At 40.2% G+C, this 19,587-nt stretch overlaps 1 pseudogene; it reads left to right on the top strand.

Annotated features, from left to right (window-relative positions):
- The first annotated feature begins 12,374 nt into the window (after nt 1-12,374).
- LOC128070890 (zinc finger protein 280B-like) lies at nt 12,375-13,663 on the top strand (annotated as a pseudogene).
- Nucleotides 13,664-19,587: the final 5,924 nt, after the last annotated feature.

Below are 19,587 nucleotides of genomic sequence, written 5' to 3'. Positions count from 1 at the left end.
CTGATCATTAGGTGAAATCACATGTAAAGGACGGGTACTTTTACAAAAGCACTGTTGTACAGCGTTCAGAAACATGGACTTTGGAGTCAAAGAAGATTAAGTTGGAATTCTAAGTTAACCACACACCAGTTGCATCTTCTTGGGCAAATTTATAACTTTTAAAGGTGTTTCTGTCTCTTAAAGACAAACATGCTTATTTCTTAGACTTAAGGTTACCAGCTCTTTTTAAAAGGCATCGGCTATTCAAGGGCATCTTGTTTTGTAGTAAAATTTGAAGAAAATGTATCTTAAATGCACATTACACCTGATTCACAAATTCTAATTTCATAAATGTTAACAAAGAAAATAGGTAGCAAATTCAAAGTATAATCTATCTATACCTAGTTAACAAACAGCATAATTCAATGTCAAGCACTTAACACAGGCCTAGGAAATTGAGAATGAGCTGTCTTGATAGTCTCACCCCAATTCCACACTGATATATCCTAAATTTCTCCCTCTAATCCTAGCTAAACTTAAATCCAACAATGCTTCATCCTTCACGCCACAGGTCTCTTCCCCATATAGCAGGCAAAGTGATGCCAGTATTTCTCTCAAACCAATATCAGACAGAGACATCACACACAGACACACACATACACACACACACACACACACACACACACCCGATATCCCTTATGAATACAGGTGAAAGAATCTTTAACAAAATACTGGCAAACAAAATCCAACAACATATAAAAGAGATTGTATACCATGATCACATGGGATTTAGGGAGGTATGCAAAGTTGGTTCATTATATGAAAGTCACTCAACATTATGCCATTTTAAAACAATGAAACAAATAACACATCTGCCTGAAGAAAAAGCATTTCCCTGAATCTAGCACCTTTTCAGAACCGGGCTTAAAAGAACACTTAATAATTAAGAACAGAAGAGAACTTTCTCAATCGAAGGGCACCTGTAAAAGACCCACAGCTAACATCATACTTAAGAATGAAAAACTGAAAGCTTTCCCTCTAAGACTGGGGAAAACACAAGAAGTCTATTACACACTTTGGCTCAACATTATACTGGCAGTTCTATAACCAGAGCAATCAGGTAACAAAAGAGAAATGTTGCTGTTGTTTAAAAAACAAAAACGAAAAAAAAAAAAAAAAAGAAAACAACCAGCCTTCAGAATGGAAAGGAAAAAGTCAAAGTATATTGGAGATAACATACTTTTGTATATAGAAAATCTTGAAAAAAACACAAGTATTAGAATTAATATAAAGCTTGCAGAATAGAAGACAAATATTTTAAAAGTCAATCACATTTTATACAGTAGAAACAAATGTTGTTAAGTAAATACCTGAATCTACACTAGCATTAAAAAGAATACTTAGGAAGTCAGAAAGAGAAAGACAATATATTCTTTGGAATGGCTGAGTAATACTCCATTGTGTATATGTACCACAGCTTTCTGATCCATTTATCTGTTGATGGACATCTAGGTTGTTCCATGTCCTGGCTATTATAAACAGTGCTGCGATGAACACTGGGGTCCATGTGTCTCTTTCAATTCTGGTTTCCTCAGTGTGTATGCCCAGCAGTGGGATTGCTGGCTCATACGGCAGTTCTATTTCCAATTTTGAAAGGAATCTCCACACTGTTCTCCATAGTGGCTGTACTAGATTGCATTCCCACCAACAGTGTAAAAGGGTTCCCTTTTCTCCACACCCTCTCCAGCATTTATTGCTGGCAGACTTTATATGAATCAATTATAATGACAAGGTTGAAACTGGAGCCGATTATACACAGTGAAGTAAGCCAGAAAGAAAAACACCAATACAGTATACCAACACATATATATGGAATTTAGAAAGATGGTAATGATAACCCTGTATGAGAGACAGCAGAAGAGACACAGATGCTTAGAACGGAATTTTGCACTCTGAGGGCGCGGGTGGGGTGGGATAATTTGGGAGAATGGCACTGAAACATGTACACTATCATGTAAGATAGTCGCCAGTCTATGTTCCAGGCAGGATACAGGATGCTTGGGGCTAGTGCACAGGGGTGATCCAGAGAGATGATATGGGGTGTGAGGTGGGAGGGGGGGGTCAGGATTGGGAACTCGTGTACACCCGTGGCGGACTCATGTCAATGTATGGCAAAACCAATACAGTATTGTAAAATAAAATAAAGTAAAAATAAAAATTAAAAAAAAAAGAGAAAGACAAATCTTGTATGGTATCACTTACATGGACTCTAAAATATGACACAAATGAACTTATCTATGAAACAGAAACAGACTCACAGACATAGAGAGCAGACTATGTGATTCCCAAGAGGGGAATGGTGGGGCAGGCATAGATTGGGAGCTGGTGATTAGCAGATGCAAACTATAATATATACAATAGACAAACAAGATCATACTGTATAGCACAAGGAACTATATTCGTAATTTGTGATAAACAATAATGGAAAAGGGTATGAAAAAACTGTGTGTGCATATGTGTTGTTTACATATGAAGGAAAGGAAAGGACAACTGTTGGCAAGCACGTACAGAAACTGGATTCTTGTGTGTTACAGATAGATTTTAAAATGGTGCAACTGCTACAGAAAACAGTTTAAAGGCTCCTCGAGAAACTAAAAACTAGAGCTGGCACATGATTCAGCAATTTCACTTCAGGATATAAATTCAAAAGAAGTTAACATGGGGTCTTGGGATATCTGCACAGCCGTGCTCACAGCAGCACGAAGCACAACAACTATGAGGTGGAAGCATCGAAATGTCCATCAAATGTGATAGATACATACAATGAAATATTATTTAGCCATATAAAGAAAATTCTTTCACATGCTACAACATGCATTATCATTTCACACATCAAGCCAAATGAAATAAGCCAGTCATACAAAAAGACAAATACTGTAAGTTTCTACTTGTATGAAATAGCTAACATAGTCAAGTAATCGAAAGGAAACAAAAAAGAACGACGGAGTCCATGGTCTAGGTCAACAACCAAGAAAAGAGGAGTTGCTGCTTAATGGGACAGGTGATGGGTACAGAGTTTCGATTTTGCAAGATGTAAAGGTGTAGAGATCTGTTTCATAACAATGTGATAAGGAAGTCCCTGGTAGTTCAGAGGTTAGGACTCCACAGTTTCCTATCAGGGGCCTGGGTATGATCCTCAACCAGGGAACTGTCATTCAAGCTGCATAGCACAGCTAAAACAACGACAACGACAACAAAACAACACTGTGACTATGTGTGTGTATATGTGTTAGTCACTCAGGTGTGCCCAACTTTGCATCCCCATGGACGAAAGCTCACCAGGCTCCCTTCTCCATCGGATTTGCAGTGGCTTGCCATTTCTTTCTCCAAAAGGCTGATGAAAGTGTGTGAAATACTTAGCATGCAAAAATGGTTAAACTGGTAAAAATTTAAGTTAGATGTTTTCTACAACAATTAAAAAAAGAAAAGCTTTTAACAACCAGGAAAAGAATTTGAATAGACATTTCCGACTCTTTGCAACCCCATGGACTGTAGCCTATCAGGCTCCTCCGTTCATGGGATTTTCCAGGCAACAGTGCTGGAGTGGATTACCATTTCCTTCTCAAGGCGATCTTCCCGACTCAGGAATTGATCCCGGGTCTCCTACATTGCAGGCAGACACTTTCCCTTCGGAGCCACCAGGGAAGCCCCTAGCAAAATGTAAAGCAGTCTCACTGAGATACTACTTCACACCCATACTACTTCACACCCAATCAAAATGACGAATAATAACAAGTGCTGCAGAGGATGTGGAGAAAAGGAATCTTCAGATATTGTTGAGGTAATTGCTGTAAATGGTACAATCACTCTTGCAAAAGTTGTTTGTCAGTACTTCAAAAATTAAATATAGAGTAGCCATATGATCAAGGAATTTCCCTCTTTTGTATATATCCACAAACACTGAAAATGTTCAGTCCATGCAAAATCAGTGTTCACAGCAACATTACTCACTATAGCCACAAAGAGTACACCATCCACGTATTATCCATTCATTGACGAATGGATAAACAAACTGTGGTATACGCTCAAAATGGACGGCATAGAAGCCATTTACCATATTCATTGCCATATTCAGCCATAAAAATAAAACAAAAACATTCACTGCTATACAGCCATGAAATGGAGAAATCTTGAAAGTACACAAACGAGGGGACTTTCCTGGAGATCCAGTGTTTAAGACTCTCCACAGGTGCCATCCCTGGCCTGGGAACTAAGATCCCACATGCCACAGAGCTAAATAAATAAATATTGAAAAAGAAAATATGACATCTGAATCAAGCCAGACACAAAGGTCACACTTTGTATGTGGGAGAACTGTAGGTGGAAGAGAAGCAGGAAAGAGAAGCACTCTGTAATCCAAGTGAAACATTTTTTTCAGGGAGGAGGAAATGAACTAGTCTGATAAAGGATGCCAATAAATTAAGTAAGATAACAACTAAAAATTGACCACGGAGTTAAACATTTGAAATTCACCTGTGGCCTTGACAAGAGCGGCTTTAAAGGAATATGGGAGAACTAGAGATAACAAAGTCTAGAAACAACTCTGCAGAGATCTATAATAAGCAAACATGAAAAAAAAGCAGCAGAAGCAGGATGTGTCACCCAAAGATGGATTTTTAACGACAGGTCACATTATAGTCAGTCTGTTTGCTGATGGGAACCATCCAGAGAAACAGAAAACTTAATCCAGAACAAAGAGGAGACTTGCTAGAAGATCAAGAAATGAGTAGGTCTAGAACTGAGTACATCAAGAATTGAGTAGATCAAGCCAGAGAGCACACAAGCTGGAGAAGGCAATGGAAACCCACACCAGTACTCTTGCCTGGAAACTCCCACAGATGGAGGAGCCTGGTAGGCCGCAGTCCATGGGGTTTCGAAGGGTCGGACACGACTGAACGACTTCACTCTCATGCTTTGGAGAAGGAAATGGCAACCCACTCCAGCGCTCTTGCCTGGAGAATCCCAGAAAAGGGGGAGCCTTGTGGGCTGCTGTCCATGAGACCGCACAGTCGGACATGACTCAAGAGGCTTAGCAGCAGTAGCGGCACACAAGAAGGGTACACAAGCCAAATAATTTGCTCACATTGACAGAGCTGAGGTCATATGAAAAAAAAGGCTGACATGGTGGATTAATGGGTACAGTAACCAGCCTTCAAGTGAATCGAATCTCCTGATATTCCCACCCCTGTGTAGTTCTCTCTCAATCTATCACAGGGTTGACCTGTGAGACTAAGCAAATACACAACTGAAGACGTGTAACATCTGAAAAAAGACTCTGCACTTTATCATGGGTGGAAGTGCTTTCCTGAATCACTCATTCTGAGAAAAGACAGCAGCCTCCACAAGAGAAGCCCCTTGGAGAGGCCCACAGAAGGAGGAACTGAGGCTTCATGAGTACAGGCAAGTGAGAGAGCTTAGATTCAACAAGCTAAGTCTTCAGAGGTGGCCAAGCCAGACAAAAGCTTGACTACTACCTCAGGAGAGATCCTAGGCCAAGAGATAACAAGTGTGAAGTTCTTTCAAACTATTCAATTTTGAGATCGTATGTACAACACAAACATTTCAAGTTATAATACCATTCACATCATACTTACACACAGAAGAGTTCTCCTATAAATATAGCAAAAATTAAACACACACACACACACACACACACACACACACACACCAATCCAAAGCACCGAAACACAGGAGTTGCCTGGCAGTCCAGTGGTTTGGTTAGGACTCAGTTCTCTCACTGCCAGGATCCTGTGTTCGATCCCTGGTTGGGGAACGAATATCCTATGAAGCCACATGTTGTGACCAAAACAAAACATGCTGTGAAGTTCAAAGCTGTACCAGCAAGATAAGTATACAACACAGCTGTAGGCACAAGTTGCTGGGCATAGAGCTACCTATGATCTTGTTTACTCGCATGAAATGAACTCAGATGGTGCCTCGCCCCCATCCAGTAGAGTTCACTTACTTAATGAAATAAAGCCCTTAAGGGTACAGAAATGAGCAAGTAATCTCACGTGAACATGTTAAATCACAGGACATTGTCTCTGAATGAACCACTTGATTCATTTATTCATTTGGCCATGCTGCTTGGCTTGTGGGGTCCCGGTTCCCTGACCAGAGATTGAATCCAGACCACTGCAGTGAAAGCCCAGATTCCTAATCACCAGGCCACCAGGGAACCCCCCCACCTGCATTGCTTTGCTTTCCTAGCTAAAAATTTAGGATATGTGCATTCCCAATTTTAGCCTCACCAAGTGGTAGGAGTTAGCTCTACACAGCTTAAGACCCATGGTGCTCTTACTTTTTTTCTTTCAAGTGTGTGTGTGTGTGTGTGTCTGTGTATGTGTGTGTGTCTGTGTCTGTGTGTCTGTGTGTCTGTGTTTTTTTAATTTTTGCTATATTTATAGGAGAACTCTTCTGTGTGTAAGTATGATGTGAATGGTATTATAACTTGAAATGTTTGTGTTGTACATATGATCTCAAAATTGAATAGTTTGAAAGAACTTCACACTTGTTATCTCTTGGCCTAGGATCTCTCCTGAGGTAGTAGTCAAGCTTTTGTCTGGCTTGGCCACCTCTGAAGACTTAGCTTGTTGAATCTACGCTCTCTCACTTGCCTGTACTCATGAAGCCTCAGTTCCTCCTTCTGTGGGCCTCTCCAAGGGGCTTCTCTTGTGGAGGCTGCTGTCTTTTCTCAGAATGAGTGATTCAGGAAAGCACTTGCACCCATGATAAAGTGCAGAGTCTTCTTTCAGATGTTACACATCTTCACTTGTGTATTTGCTTAGTCTCCCAGGTCAACCCTGTGATAGATTGAGAGAGAACTACGCAGCGGTGGGAATATCAGGAGATTCGATTCACTTGAAGGCTGGTTACCGTACCCATTAATCCACCATGCCAGCCTTTTGTTTCATATGACCTCAGCTCTGTCAATGTGAGCAAATTATTTGGCTTGTGTACCCTTCTTGTGTGCCGCTACTGCTGCTAAGCCGCTTGAGTCGTGTCCGACTGTGCGGTCTCATGGACAGCAGCCCACAAGGCTCCCCCTTTTCTGGGATTCTCCAGGCAAGAGCGCTGGAGTGGGTTGCCATTTCCTTCTCCAGTGCATGAGACTGAAGCCGCTCAGGCGTGTCCGACCCTTCGAAACCCCATGGACTGCGGCCTACCAGGCTCCTCCATCTGTGGGATTTTCCAGGCAAGAGTACTGGTGTGGGTTTCCATTGCCTTCTCCAGCTTGTGTGCTCTCTGGCTTGATCTACTCAATTCTTGATGTACTCAGTTCTAGACCTACTCATTTCTTGATCTTCTAGCAAGTCTCCTCTTTGTCCCGGATTAAGTTTTCTGTTTCTCTGGATGGTTCCCATCAGCAAACAGACTGACTATAATGTGACCTGTCGTTAAAAATCCATCTTTGGGTGACACATCCTGCTTCTGCTGCTTTTTTTTCATGTTTGCTTATTATAGACCTCTGCAGAGTTGTTCCTAGGCTTTGTTATCTCGAGTTCTCTCATTTTCCTTTAAAGCCGCTCTTGTCAAGGCCACAGGTGAATTTCAAATGTTTAACTCCGTGGTCAATTTTTAGTTGTTATCTTATTTACTTTATTGGCATCCTTTATCAGACTAGCTCATTTCCTCCTCCCTGAAAAAAATGTTTCACTTGGATTACAGAGTGCTTCTCTTTCCTGCTTCTCTTCCACCTACAGTTCTCCCACATACAAAGTGTGACCTTTGTGTCTGGCTTGATTCAGATGTCATATTTTCTTTCTCAATATTTATTTATTTAGCTCTGTGGCATGTGGGATCTTAGTTCCCAGGCCAGGGATGGCACCTGTGGAGAGTCTTAAACACTGGATCTCCAGGAAAGTCCCCTCGTTTGTGTACTTTCAAGATTCCTCCATTTCATGGCTGTATAGCAGTGAATGTTTTTGTTTTATTTTTATGGCTGCATATGGTAAATGGCTTCCATGCAGTCCGTTTTGAGCATATACCACAGTTTGTTTATCCATTCGTCAATGTTGGGTAATACGTGGATGGTGTACTCTTTGTGGCTATAGTGAGTAATGTTGCTGTAAACACTGATTTTGCATGGACTGAACATTTTCAGTGTTTGTGGATATGTACAAAAGAGGGAAATTCCTGGATCATATGGCTCCTCTATATTTAATTTTTGAGGTACTGACAAACCACTTCTGCAAGAGTGGTGGTACCATTTTACAGCAATTACCTCAACAATATCTGAAGATTCCTTTTCTCCACGTCCTCTGCAGCACTTGTTATTATTCGTCATTTTGATTGGGTGTGAAGTAGTATGGGTGTGAAGTAGTATCTCAGTGAGACTGCTTTACATTTTGCTAGGGGCTTCCCTGGTGGCTCCGAAGGGAAAGTGTCTGCCTGCAATGTAGGAGACCTGGGATCAATTCCTGGGTCGGGAAGATCGCCTTGAGCAGGAAATGGTAATCCACTCCAGCACTGTTGCCTGGAAAATCCCATGAACGGAGGAGCCTGATAGGCTACAGTCCATGGGGTTGCAAAGAGTCGGAAATGTCTATTCAAATTCTTTTCCTGGTTGTTAAAAGCTTTTCTTTTTTTAATTGTTGTAGAAAACATCTAACTTAAATTTTTACCAGTTTAACCATTTTTGCATGCTAAGTATTTCACACACTTTCATCAGCCTTTTGGAGAAAGAAATGGCAAGCCACTGCAAATCCGATGGAGAAGGGAACCTGGTGAGCTTTCGTCCATGGGGATGCAAAGTCGGGCACACCTGAGTGACTAACACATATACACACACATAGTCACAGTGTTGTTTTGTTGTTGTTGTCGTTGTTTTAGCTGTGCTATGCAGCTTGAATGACAGTTCCCTGGTTGAGGATCATACCCAGGCCCCTGATAGGAAACTGTGGAGTCCTAACCTCTGAACTACCAGGGACTTCCTTATCACATTGTTATGAAACAGATCTCTACACCTTTACATCTTGCAAAATCGAAACTCTGTGCCCATCACTTGTCCCATTAAACAGTAACTGCTCTTTTCTTGCCTGTTGACCTAGACCGTGGACTCCGTCGTTCTTTTTTGTTTCCTCTCGATTGCTTGACTGTGTTAGCTATTTCATACAAGTAGAAACTTACAGTATTTGTCTTTTTGTATGACTGGCTTATTTCATTTGGCTTGATGTCTGAAATGATCATGCATGTTGTAGCATGTGACAGAATTTTCTTTATATGGCTAAATAGTATTTCATTGTATGTATCTATCACATTTGATGGACATTTTGATGGTTCCACCTCTTAGTTGTTGTGCTTCGTGCTGCTGTGAGCACGGCTGTGCAGATATCCCAAGACCCCATGTTAACTTCTTTTGAATTTATATCCTGAAGTGGAATTGCTGAATCGTGTGTCAGCTCCAGATTTTTAATTTTTCGAGGAGCCTTTAAACTGTTTTCTGTAGCAGCTGCACCATTTTAAAATCTGTCCATAACACACAGGGATCCAGTTTCTGTACGTGCTTGCCAACAGTTGTCCTTTCCTTTCCTTCATATGTAAATTGTGTGTGTATATGCACACACAATTTTTTTCATGCCCTTTTCCATTATTGTTTTTCACAAATTATGAATATAGTTCCTTGTGCTATCCAGTACGATCTTGTTTGTCTATTGTATATATTACAGTTTGCATCTGCTAATCACCAGCTCCCAATCTATGCCTGCCCCACTTTTCCCCTCTTGGGAATCACATAGTCTGCTCTCTCTGTCTGTGAGTCTGTTTGTGTTTCATAGATAAGTTCATTTGTGTCATATTTTAGAGTCCATGTAAGTGATACCATACGAGATTTGTCTCTCTTTTTTTTTTAATTTTTATTTTTACTTTATTTTATTTTACAACACTGTATTGGTTTTGCCATACATTGACATGAGTCCACCACGGGTGTACACGAGTTCCCAATCCTGTCCTCCTCCCACCTCCCACCCCATATCATCTGTCTGGATCATCCCTGTGCACCAGCCCCAAGCATCCTGTATCCTGCCTGGAACATAGACTGGCGACTATCTTACATGATAGTGTACATATTTCAGTGCCATTCTCCCAAATTATCCCACCCTCTCCTTCCCCCTCGGAGTCCAAAAGTGCGTTCTATACATCTGTGTCTCTTCTGCTGTCTCTCATACAGGGTTATCATTACCATCTTTCTAAATTCCATATATATGTGTTAGTATACTGTATTGGTGTTTTTCTTTCTGGCTTACTTCACTGTGTATAATCGGCTCCAGTTTTATCCATCCCATTAGAATTGATTCATACAAAGTCTGCCAGCAATAAATGCTGGAGAGGGTGTGGAGAAAAGGGAACCCTCTTACCCTGTTGTTGGGAATGCAATCTAGTACAGCCAGTATGGAGAAGAGTGTGGAGATCCCCTAAAAAATTGGAAATAGAACTGCCGTATGAGCCAGCAATCCCACTGCTGGGCATACACACTGAGGAAACCAGAATTGAAAGAGACACATGGACCCCAGTGTTCATCGCAGCACTGTTTATAACAGCCAGGACATGGAACAACCTAGATGTCCATCAACAGATAAATGGATCAGAAAGCTGTGGTACATATACACAATGGAGTATTACTCAGCCATTCCAAAGAATATATTGTCTTTCTCTTTCTGACTTCCTAAGTATTCTTTTTAATGCTAGTGTAGATTCAAGTATTTACTTAACAACATGTGTTGCTACTGTATAAAATGTGGTTGACTTTTAAAATATTTGTCTTCTATTCTGCAAGCTTTATATTAATTCTGATACTTGTGTTTTCTTCAAGATTTTCTACATACAAAAGTATGTTATCTCCAATATACTTTGACTGTTTCCTTTCCATTCTGAAGGCTGTTTTTTGTTTTTGTTTTCTCTTTTCTTTTTTTTTAAACAACAGCAACATTTCTCTTTTGTTACCTGATTGCTCTGGTTATAGAACTGCCAGTATAATGTTGAGCCAAAGTGTGTAATAGACTTCCTTGTGTTGTTCCCAGTCTTAGAGGGAACGCTTTCAGTTTTTCATTATTAAGTGTGATGTTAGCTGTGGGTCTTTTACAGGTGCCCTTTGATTGAGAAAGTTCTCTTCTGTTCTTAATTATTAAGTGTTCTTTTAAGCCCGGTTCTGAAAAGGTGCTAGATTCAGGGAAATGCTTTCTTCAGGCAGATGTGTTATTTGTTTTATTGTGTTCAAATGGCATAATGTTGAGTGACTTTCATATAATGAAGCAACTTTGCATACCTCCCTAAATCCCATGTGATCATGGTATACAGTCTTTTTTATATGTTGTTGGATTTCGTTTGCCAGTATTTTGTTGAGGACTCTTTCACCTGTATTCGTAAGGGATATCAAGGTGTGTGTGTGTGATGCCTCTGTCTGATATTGGTATGAGAGAAATACTGGCATCACTTTGCCTGCTATGTGGGGAAGAGACCTGTGGCGTGAAGGATGAAGCATTGTTGGATTTAAGTTTAGCCAGGATTAGAGGGAGAAATTTAGGATATATCGGTGTGGAATTGGGGTGAGATTATCAAAGAGAGCTCATTCTCAATTTCCTAGGCCTGTGTTAAGTGCTTGACATTGAATTATGCTGTTTGTTAACTAGGTATAGATAGATTATACTTTGAATTTGCTACCTATTTTCTTTGTTAACATTTATGAAATTAGAATTTGTGAATCAGGTGTAATGTGCATTTAAGATACATTTTCTTCAAATTTTACTACAAAACAAGATGCCATTGAATAGCTGATGCCTTTTAAAAAGAGCTGGTAACCTTAAGTCTAAGAAATAAGCATGTTTGTCTTTAAGAGACAGAAACACCTTTAAAAGTTATAAATTTGCCCAAGAAGATGCAACTGGTGTGTGGTTAACTTAGAATTCCAACTTAATCTTCTTTGACTCCAAAGTCCATGTTTCTGAACGCTGTACAACAGTGCTTTTGTAAAAATACTCGTCCTTTACATGTGATTTCACCTAATGATCAGTCGTGGTGGGTTTTTGGTTTTTTTTTTTTCTTTATTTTTTTTAAATAGAAGAGGTTAAAGTGAACATGGGACAAAGCTTATGATTCTAGAGCCATGTAGACTTGTAGTCATAGGTTTTTCAGCTGTCACTGAGTCTCGTTGACACTCGGTGTCTTTGTCTGTAAGATAAGGATGTTTAAAACTACTCTAGAGTTTTGGAGATAATCATATAGCCCATTTTTCTGTACTTAACTAATATGTAGTATGTTTATACTTAGGTGGCAGTTTGTATAAAGGAAGCCCTGGGACTTGTGGCCGCACCCTCTAAGAATAAAAAAGGATTCAAAATATGGAACTACCATGTATGTTACGTGAAGAAGAACAAGAGCCAGAAGTACGGAAAAGGGAGGGAGAAGCCAAACAAGCAGATGATGATGATGATGATGAAGTGATCTTGGTCGGAGTGGAACATGTAAATGAAGATGCTGACGTGATCTTTGTTGGGATGAGCTCAGCTTCAAAACCAGTCGTTTCAAACGTACTGAGCAGAGATACCCCAGGTTCTTGTTCAAGGAGAAAAAGGTATGGTCACTTCAGGAAAGGTAACGCTGACAAATTACAGCCTGCTAGTCATGTGACTGCTACATCAGAAGCAAAGGCTGTCTTGCCAGTTTCTGACTCTGAATCAAGATCAACAGATAGTCCTATTATTATTGAACTTCCGTCTCAAGCTGATTGTAAAAATATTTCACCACAAAGAGTGCCGAATTGCTTTTCAAAGGAGTCATGTTCTTCTTTGATTACCTTCACAAGTTCATTGCAGCATCCAGCAGAAACAGCGGTTTCTGCAGGAGATATGAATAAAAGTCCTCATGTCTCAAAGGTACTTTCCACTTGTGAAACAAATAGCAGAAATCCCAAAAGGCCTAAGCTCAGTGATGGCATTATAGGGGAACATTCTTTAGGTTTTTCCCTTTCAGGTATTTTTCATACAGTGACCACTCAGCAAAGCACACCGGACCGTGTCCATACCTCACTAAGCCATGTTCAGAATGGAGAACCTTGTCCAACACCTTTTCCAAAGGACAGTGTTCATTGCAAGCCTGTAAGACCTTTAGGGGAAAATGGACTGACAAAAACTGATTTTCCAAGTTCAGCAAGTCCAGACAAAATTGGTGATCCCACAGAAGGAAAGCTGACTGTGTTACTTGGTGACTTCTACTATGGAGAGCATGTAGGAGTTGGGCAGCCAGAACCGAAGACCCACACAGCGTTTAAATGCCTCAGCTGCTTGAAAGTTCTAAAAAATATCAAGTTTATGAATCACATGAAGCACCATTTGGAACTTGAGAGGCAGAGAGGTGACAGCTGGAAAACCCACACCACCTGCCGGCACTGCCTCCGCCAGTTTCCTACTCCCTTCCAGATGCAGTGTCACATTGAAAGTGTCCACACTCCCCAGGAGCCCTCCGCAGTCTGTCGCATCTGTGAGTTGTCCTTTGAGACAGATCAGGTTCTCTTAGAGCACATGAAAGACAATCATAAGCCTGGTGAAATGCCCTATGTATGCCAGGTTTGCAGTTACAGATCATCATTTTTTGCAGATGTGGATGCACATTTCAGAGCATACCATGGTGACACTAAGAATTTACTTTGCCTGTTTTGTCTCAAAATTTTTAAAACTGCAACAGCCTACGGACATCATCATAGAGGGCACTGGGAAAAGAGTTTTCGCCAGTGTTCCAAATGTCGGCTACAGTTTTTAACTTCCAAAGAGGAAAGGGAGCACAAGACCCAGTGTCATCAAATGTTTAAGAAGCCTAAGCAGCTAGAAGGATTGTCTCCTGAAACAAAAATTGTTATTCAGGTATCACTGGAACCCCTTCAACCAGGATTGGTGGAAGTAGCATCCATTACCGTGAACACATCTGATTTTGAATCATCACCCCCCAAATCTAAAAGTAGGAGGTCAAAAAAAGAAGAAAAAAGTTAATTCTGCTTTCAGTAAGTCTGAAGCAAGTATTTCAGTCAAAGTTAAAAACCCCATTAAAACCAAAAAGATCAAATTATAGCATTATTCAATAATATCAAATATAGGGAAACCGATGGGTAATTTATGTGATTTTGTTTTAAATACAGGAAGTACAATGTCGTTTGATCTGCGTATTGAGATGTTATTTAAAAATATATTATCTGTTTTTCATATAATTGTCTTAACATGTAAAAAGATTGTGTGCACGTGTGTGTGAGAGAGAGAGAATGAGAGAAGTGGAGAAAGGAAAAGTAAGAACCTATTTCGGTAGCTGATGTTACTTGTAAGTTCGAAGGCTCTACTATACATATAATCTGTAGAGTGTTTTAGCAACGTAATTTTCAACTGTTTTCATGCCTTGAAGTTCTCAGTATCAGCTATATAGCCAGATTTGAATGTCACTCTCTGAAGTGCCTCTTGGGCTGATCGAAGATAACCTGGCTCTGAAAGCGTGCAGTGGAGAAGTTGATGGAGAAGCTATGATGTGAGTTTGGACCAGACACGGGATTTAATCAGTGAAGAGCTGTGGCTTCTTGTCCCAGCTGAGGAAGAGGCATACATTCACTCCAGGCATAGAGCCAAGGTAGAAGGAACACTGTCTCAGAGTGCATTTACCTAGCCCAGGGACATCTCAAGGAAGCCAACGGTTAAAAATGCCTGTGTTTGGTGAGAGACCCTTGACAAGCATCAAGCAGGCCCTGTGTATCACTGACTGCAGTTGGAGAAGCAGAGATAGTTAATAGAATGAGACCTGGTGCCTGTGGACCTCCTGTTGAGTGATCAAAAGGGGAATTTGATTCCTGGCGTCCCCTTTGCCAGTTGGCTGGCCTGTAGTCCCAATGAGGTAGGCATATCTGTGTCAGACACAGTAGCAAAGCAAGTTAAAATTCCCAAAGGAAAGAGAGCCTTGACGTCCACTTTGATTTGTGCTGGACCCATAGTTTTAACTGCAAAGGATCAAACACAGGAAATCTGTTCAGCTTTTGAATTGGGCTAAATTGAGTTCTCTTACCCTTAAGCTACAATGGAGTTGTCCAAGAATAGTAAATATGGCGGATAAAAATAGTCCAGGGTGATTAAACCCTTTTTAGAACTCTTCCTTATATTTTCCAGTTACATGTGTCTTACCCTAGTTGAACATGTGAAGATTTCAGTTTTGTATCTTATCTTGCCTTGGACACAAATGTAGTAGCGTTAACAGCTAATTCTTGGCGTGTGTAATTTCCCATTGTATCAAACTAATTGAGTTTCAGTCTTTCTTGACACAGTCTGATGTGCAGGAATTGTCTCCTGTATTTCAGTAATTATCAGGTCATAGAGTTATCCTTCCTCTAATCTCGCCAACCATCTAATCTGTGACTATACTTGTGGAAACCTTTTTTTCTTGCGGTCTCCAAGGGCTCTTTCACAGACCTGTGGGGTACAACCCCTCTAAGTATTGGTTCCTGAACATCAGCACACTTGGCTGCCTCTGTAGGTTCTTGGAGTTGAGTCTCCTCCTGGAGTTGAATGTCACCCCTTCTCCACTTCTGGCACAGATAGCTAGCAGTCTCTGTGCACCATTCAAGGAAGCTGGGATCCTGTCTGTAGACCTATGCCAGGAGCAATCTCTCCGTTTCCTCTTCCTTTCTCCTCCTCTTTGTCTCTCCCCACTCTCCCCACTCCTCAATTTATTTAAGTCCTCTAAGCTTTCCCAAAATGCTGGAAAGTGATAATCACCAAGGGGTTAGCATCCCTCTCAGAACTGAAGAGGAAGGACTACAGATGATTAAGCTGTAGTGAGTCTATTGTCTCCATTTTAGGTAATTTCCTGAGTGTAAATTCAAATTCAAATAAATTGTTTATTTACTCGAAGCTTGATTGGTTTATTTGCACTTTGAATATTTTACTAGGCCTTTCCAGTTAGTTTACTTGGGCCCAAGCACTTTGCTGAGTGTCAGCTTAAACCACTTTTAGTTGTATAAAGAGTGTGTGTGTATTCTGGTCTCAGGTGAAAACTCTGTGTGTAAATAAATACGCAGACTATTGCATTCTTATCTCCTTTCTTCGATTTCTGTAGTAAAAAATACGAAATGTTTTAGTTATGTGTTTTTATTGTTGCTGAGTATTATCAACACTGTTACTGTTAGTTGCTGTGAAGTATGCTCCTAAGGAGGACAAGTTGTATTTATTGCCAAATTAAAAGGTTCCAGCAATATGGTCCCTGACTGCTTTCTCTCTTCCATTCTCTGTCCTTCTACTCTACTCTTTTCCCCACGAATGTACTCTTTTTGACAACACTGGCCTTGGTTTTCCTCCATCAAATTCCATTTCTTCCCGATCCAGAGACTGCAAGTGCTGTTCTTCGGGAAATGCTCTTCCCGTAGGCCTGCATGGCTTGCTACCTCCCTTGTTTGAGCTTCACCAATGCTGTTCAAATAACACAATCAAATCTCCAACCCCCTCTCTTTCCTCCTCCTCCTTCAAGGCACTTGAAGTCTCTATCCTCTTCTTCCCTCTCCAGCCTAAATTTCCTAAATTTTCACACACACACACACACACACACACAGACACACAGACACACACACACACACAAACGAAGAGATAATAACCTCAGGGCTTTGCTTCTTAGATTTAACTTGAGTCAGATTCTGTGCCTGCAAATAAAAGATAGTTAATAGTGAGTTGAGTTCTTTCAGGAGCTGCCTCTGTTTTTCTATTGATACCTCTATATTTTGTTCACACAATGACACTTTGTTTTCTTTATGAATATATTGAAGATCTGTCAACATGACTATTTTGTTACTGCCCTTTGTGAATTTCCTTGTCTGCTGTGCTTGTTCTTTCGGGAAAAATTTATTATTTTATTAATGTTGCCAAACATTGTAAGTAAAATTAGTATTTGTAGAAATAATTTTTAAAAAATTATTTCTGCTGTCTCTCTTTTTACAAATAACATGGCATATTTTTATTTTTTTAAATAATCGTATTGGTGTTGGCCAGTTCTGAACTTCTAAATAGTGATGTGTAAATGGGCTTTCTTGTTCTGAGTACCATCAAAAGCAGTGAGTATCTGGCTTAATAAATTTCCATTTCTGTTTTTAGATCTTGAAGAGAATTGTTTGATTGGATAGTTTACAACATTTGTTGAGACATTTACTTTTCTTTCGTTCTCCGTTCGTTCCTTTCTTTTTCTTGCTTTGTTCCCTTGTCTCTCTTCCTCTTTCTTTCCTTCCCTTTCTTTCTCCAGGTTTTTGCTTGACTGGACCTTTCCTGAAACAAATGTAATTCCACTCAGAGTTGAATATTATCCTCTCAGAATCCCATAATTAACCTCCTTGTCCCCTTATTAGATTTGCCACAGTTGTATCAATGTTTCTGATTTTCTTTTTCCAAGAAGCAGCTCTTGCTTTATTATCCCAACAAGGTTTATTTTTGTTGTTTTCTATTTTTGTTTCAATTCATATATACTTTCTACATTCTTTAGGATTTTTTCCTTTGTAACTTTGTATTTTAGAAGCTTTCTTTACAATTTTTTTCTCTGTTAATGTATTAAATTTACAGTCTTGAATTTCAGATGTATATCAGAGTGATTTAGTTATGCAGATACGTATCTATTCTTTGGTAGGTTCTTTTCCGTTATAGGTTATTACATGATACTGAGGATTTCTTTTTTTTTTTTTTTTTCCTCATAGATGGTTTAGGGATTGACCTATCTTTATTTAGCAATTTTGTCTGAATCCCAAATATTTTTATGTATACATGGTTTTTAATTAAAATTTCATTGTCTAAGATTTTTGGCAAGTTGATTCCAAAGATTTCACTATTTTCAGGCTGAATGTTCTAATTTATCGTTTGCTGAGAATTAAGTTTTCCTTGGAGCTCTGAGGGTATGTGTGTGTATACACTGACATGTCTATACACACATCCTTTTCAGATTCCTACATGTTTTAAGATATGTAAATGTAGTTTCAAAGATATTTTCTGTTTGTATGGTGAAAACATAAAATGTTTTAATTTTAGATATTTGTTCCCCCAAATGAATATAGTATAGAGAGTAAGGTATAAAACTATATTCCTTTGAGAATTATCCTTACTAACAGAACTTGGCAATGTTAAAAAATTATTCATAACACTTCCAAAAGGTGGTAAGGAAAACTTGACTCAAGGTAAGAGTACTACAGTGGGGTATTATAACATGGGAGAGAGATTGAGCTTATGTCTGACTCCAGCAGGGATGCAGCTGGGATTTATAGCTAAGGAACAGGGTGGGTCCATGGGATTACAAACAGAGATGGGAGACTGAAAAGCAATGGACAACAATAACAGAATGGGTGTCAGTGGATGGAAACTTATTAAGAGGACTATAAGGGTGAGGGTGGATTCTGGCTCAACTGAGAGGATCATTGCTGAGGCTAGGCAAGGCTGATAAGATATTCAGGTGAGTGAAATGATATTTGATCTGATACTGAGGGTGGTCAAATCAAGGGTGGGCTGTGTTTTCTAAAGTGAAGTAGCAGATTCTGGATTAGATTGGACTAGATGGACAGGCAGCCCTGAATAAAGGCATTGCCCAAAGTTGGCAGTGCATTAATGAACGAGTGCTGCATAACCAATTAGCCAAAACTAGCAGCTTGAAACAATATAGTTTCATACTGCTGGTGAAAGTTGGGAATCCAGGAGTAATTCAGCTGAGTGTTGTGGCTCAGTGTCTCATGAGATTGCCATCCTCTGAAGCCTTGCCATGCGCCGGTGGATTTCCTTCCAAGATGGCTTACTCACATAGCTGTTGAAACCAGTTTGCTTGCTGGCTGTTGGGAGAAAGCCTCGGTTCTTTCACATGGGCCTCTCTAAAGGGCTACGTGAGTGTTCCCAAGATATGACTAAGCTGGCTTCTAGAGTGAGTGATCCAAGAGGATGAGCAAGGAGGCTGCAGTGCCTTTTATGACCTAGTCTCAGACGCTTCATTGTTCGTTTCTACAATATTCTAACATGAGAAGTGAGCCACTAAGTCCACCACACATGTGAAGGGGAGAAGGAAGGAACCGTGGACATAGTTTAAAACCGCGTGGTACACAGATGGCCGGAAACTGTTTACATGCTTGTATGTCCAAAATGCATTTTCCTGCCAATGCTTTCAAACGATTTATCTGTTATAGCATTAACTTGAAGTTCAGGACCTTGTCGTCTAAGTCAGGTCCAGCTATGGATCAGGGTCCACATGTACAGTATCTGAAGTGTTCTGTTGCTCAGTTGTGTCGTATTTGCGACCCCATGGACTGCAGCCCTGAAGGCTCCCCTGTCCGTCAACTCCAGGAGCTTGCTCAGACTCAAGTCCATTGAGTCGATGATGCTATCCAACAATCCCATCCTCTGCTGTCCCCTTCTCCTACCTTCATTTTTTTCCGCATCACGGTCTCTTCCAAAGAGTCAGTTATTCGCATCAGGTAGCCCAAGTATTGGAGCTTCAGCTTCAGCATCAGTCCTTCGAATGAATATGCAGGAGAGATCTACTTTAGGATTGACTGGTTTGATCTCCTTGCAGTCCAAG

Source organism: Budorcas taxicolor, chromosome Y (genome assembly GCF_023091745.1).
Source record: "Budorcas taxicolor isolate Tak-1 chromosome Y, Takin1.1, whole genome shotgun sequence".
In the NCBI taxonomy this organism is placed as follows: domain Eukaryota; kingdom Metazoa; phylum Chordata; class Mammalia; order Artiodactyla; family Bovidae; genus Budorcas; species Budorcas taxicolor.
This window is presented reverse-complemented; position numbering and strand designations above follow the sequence as displayed.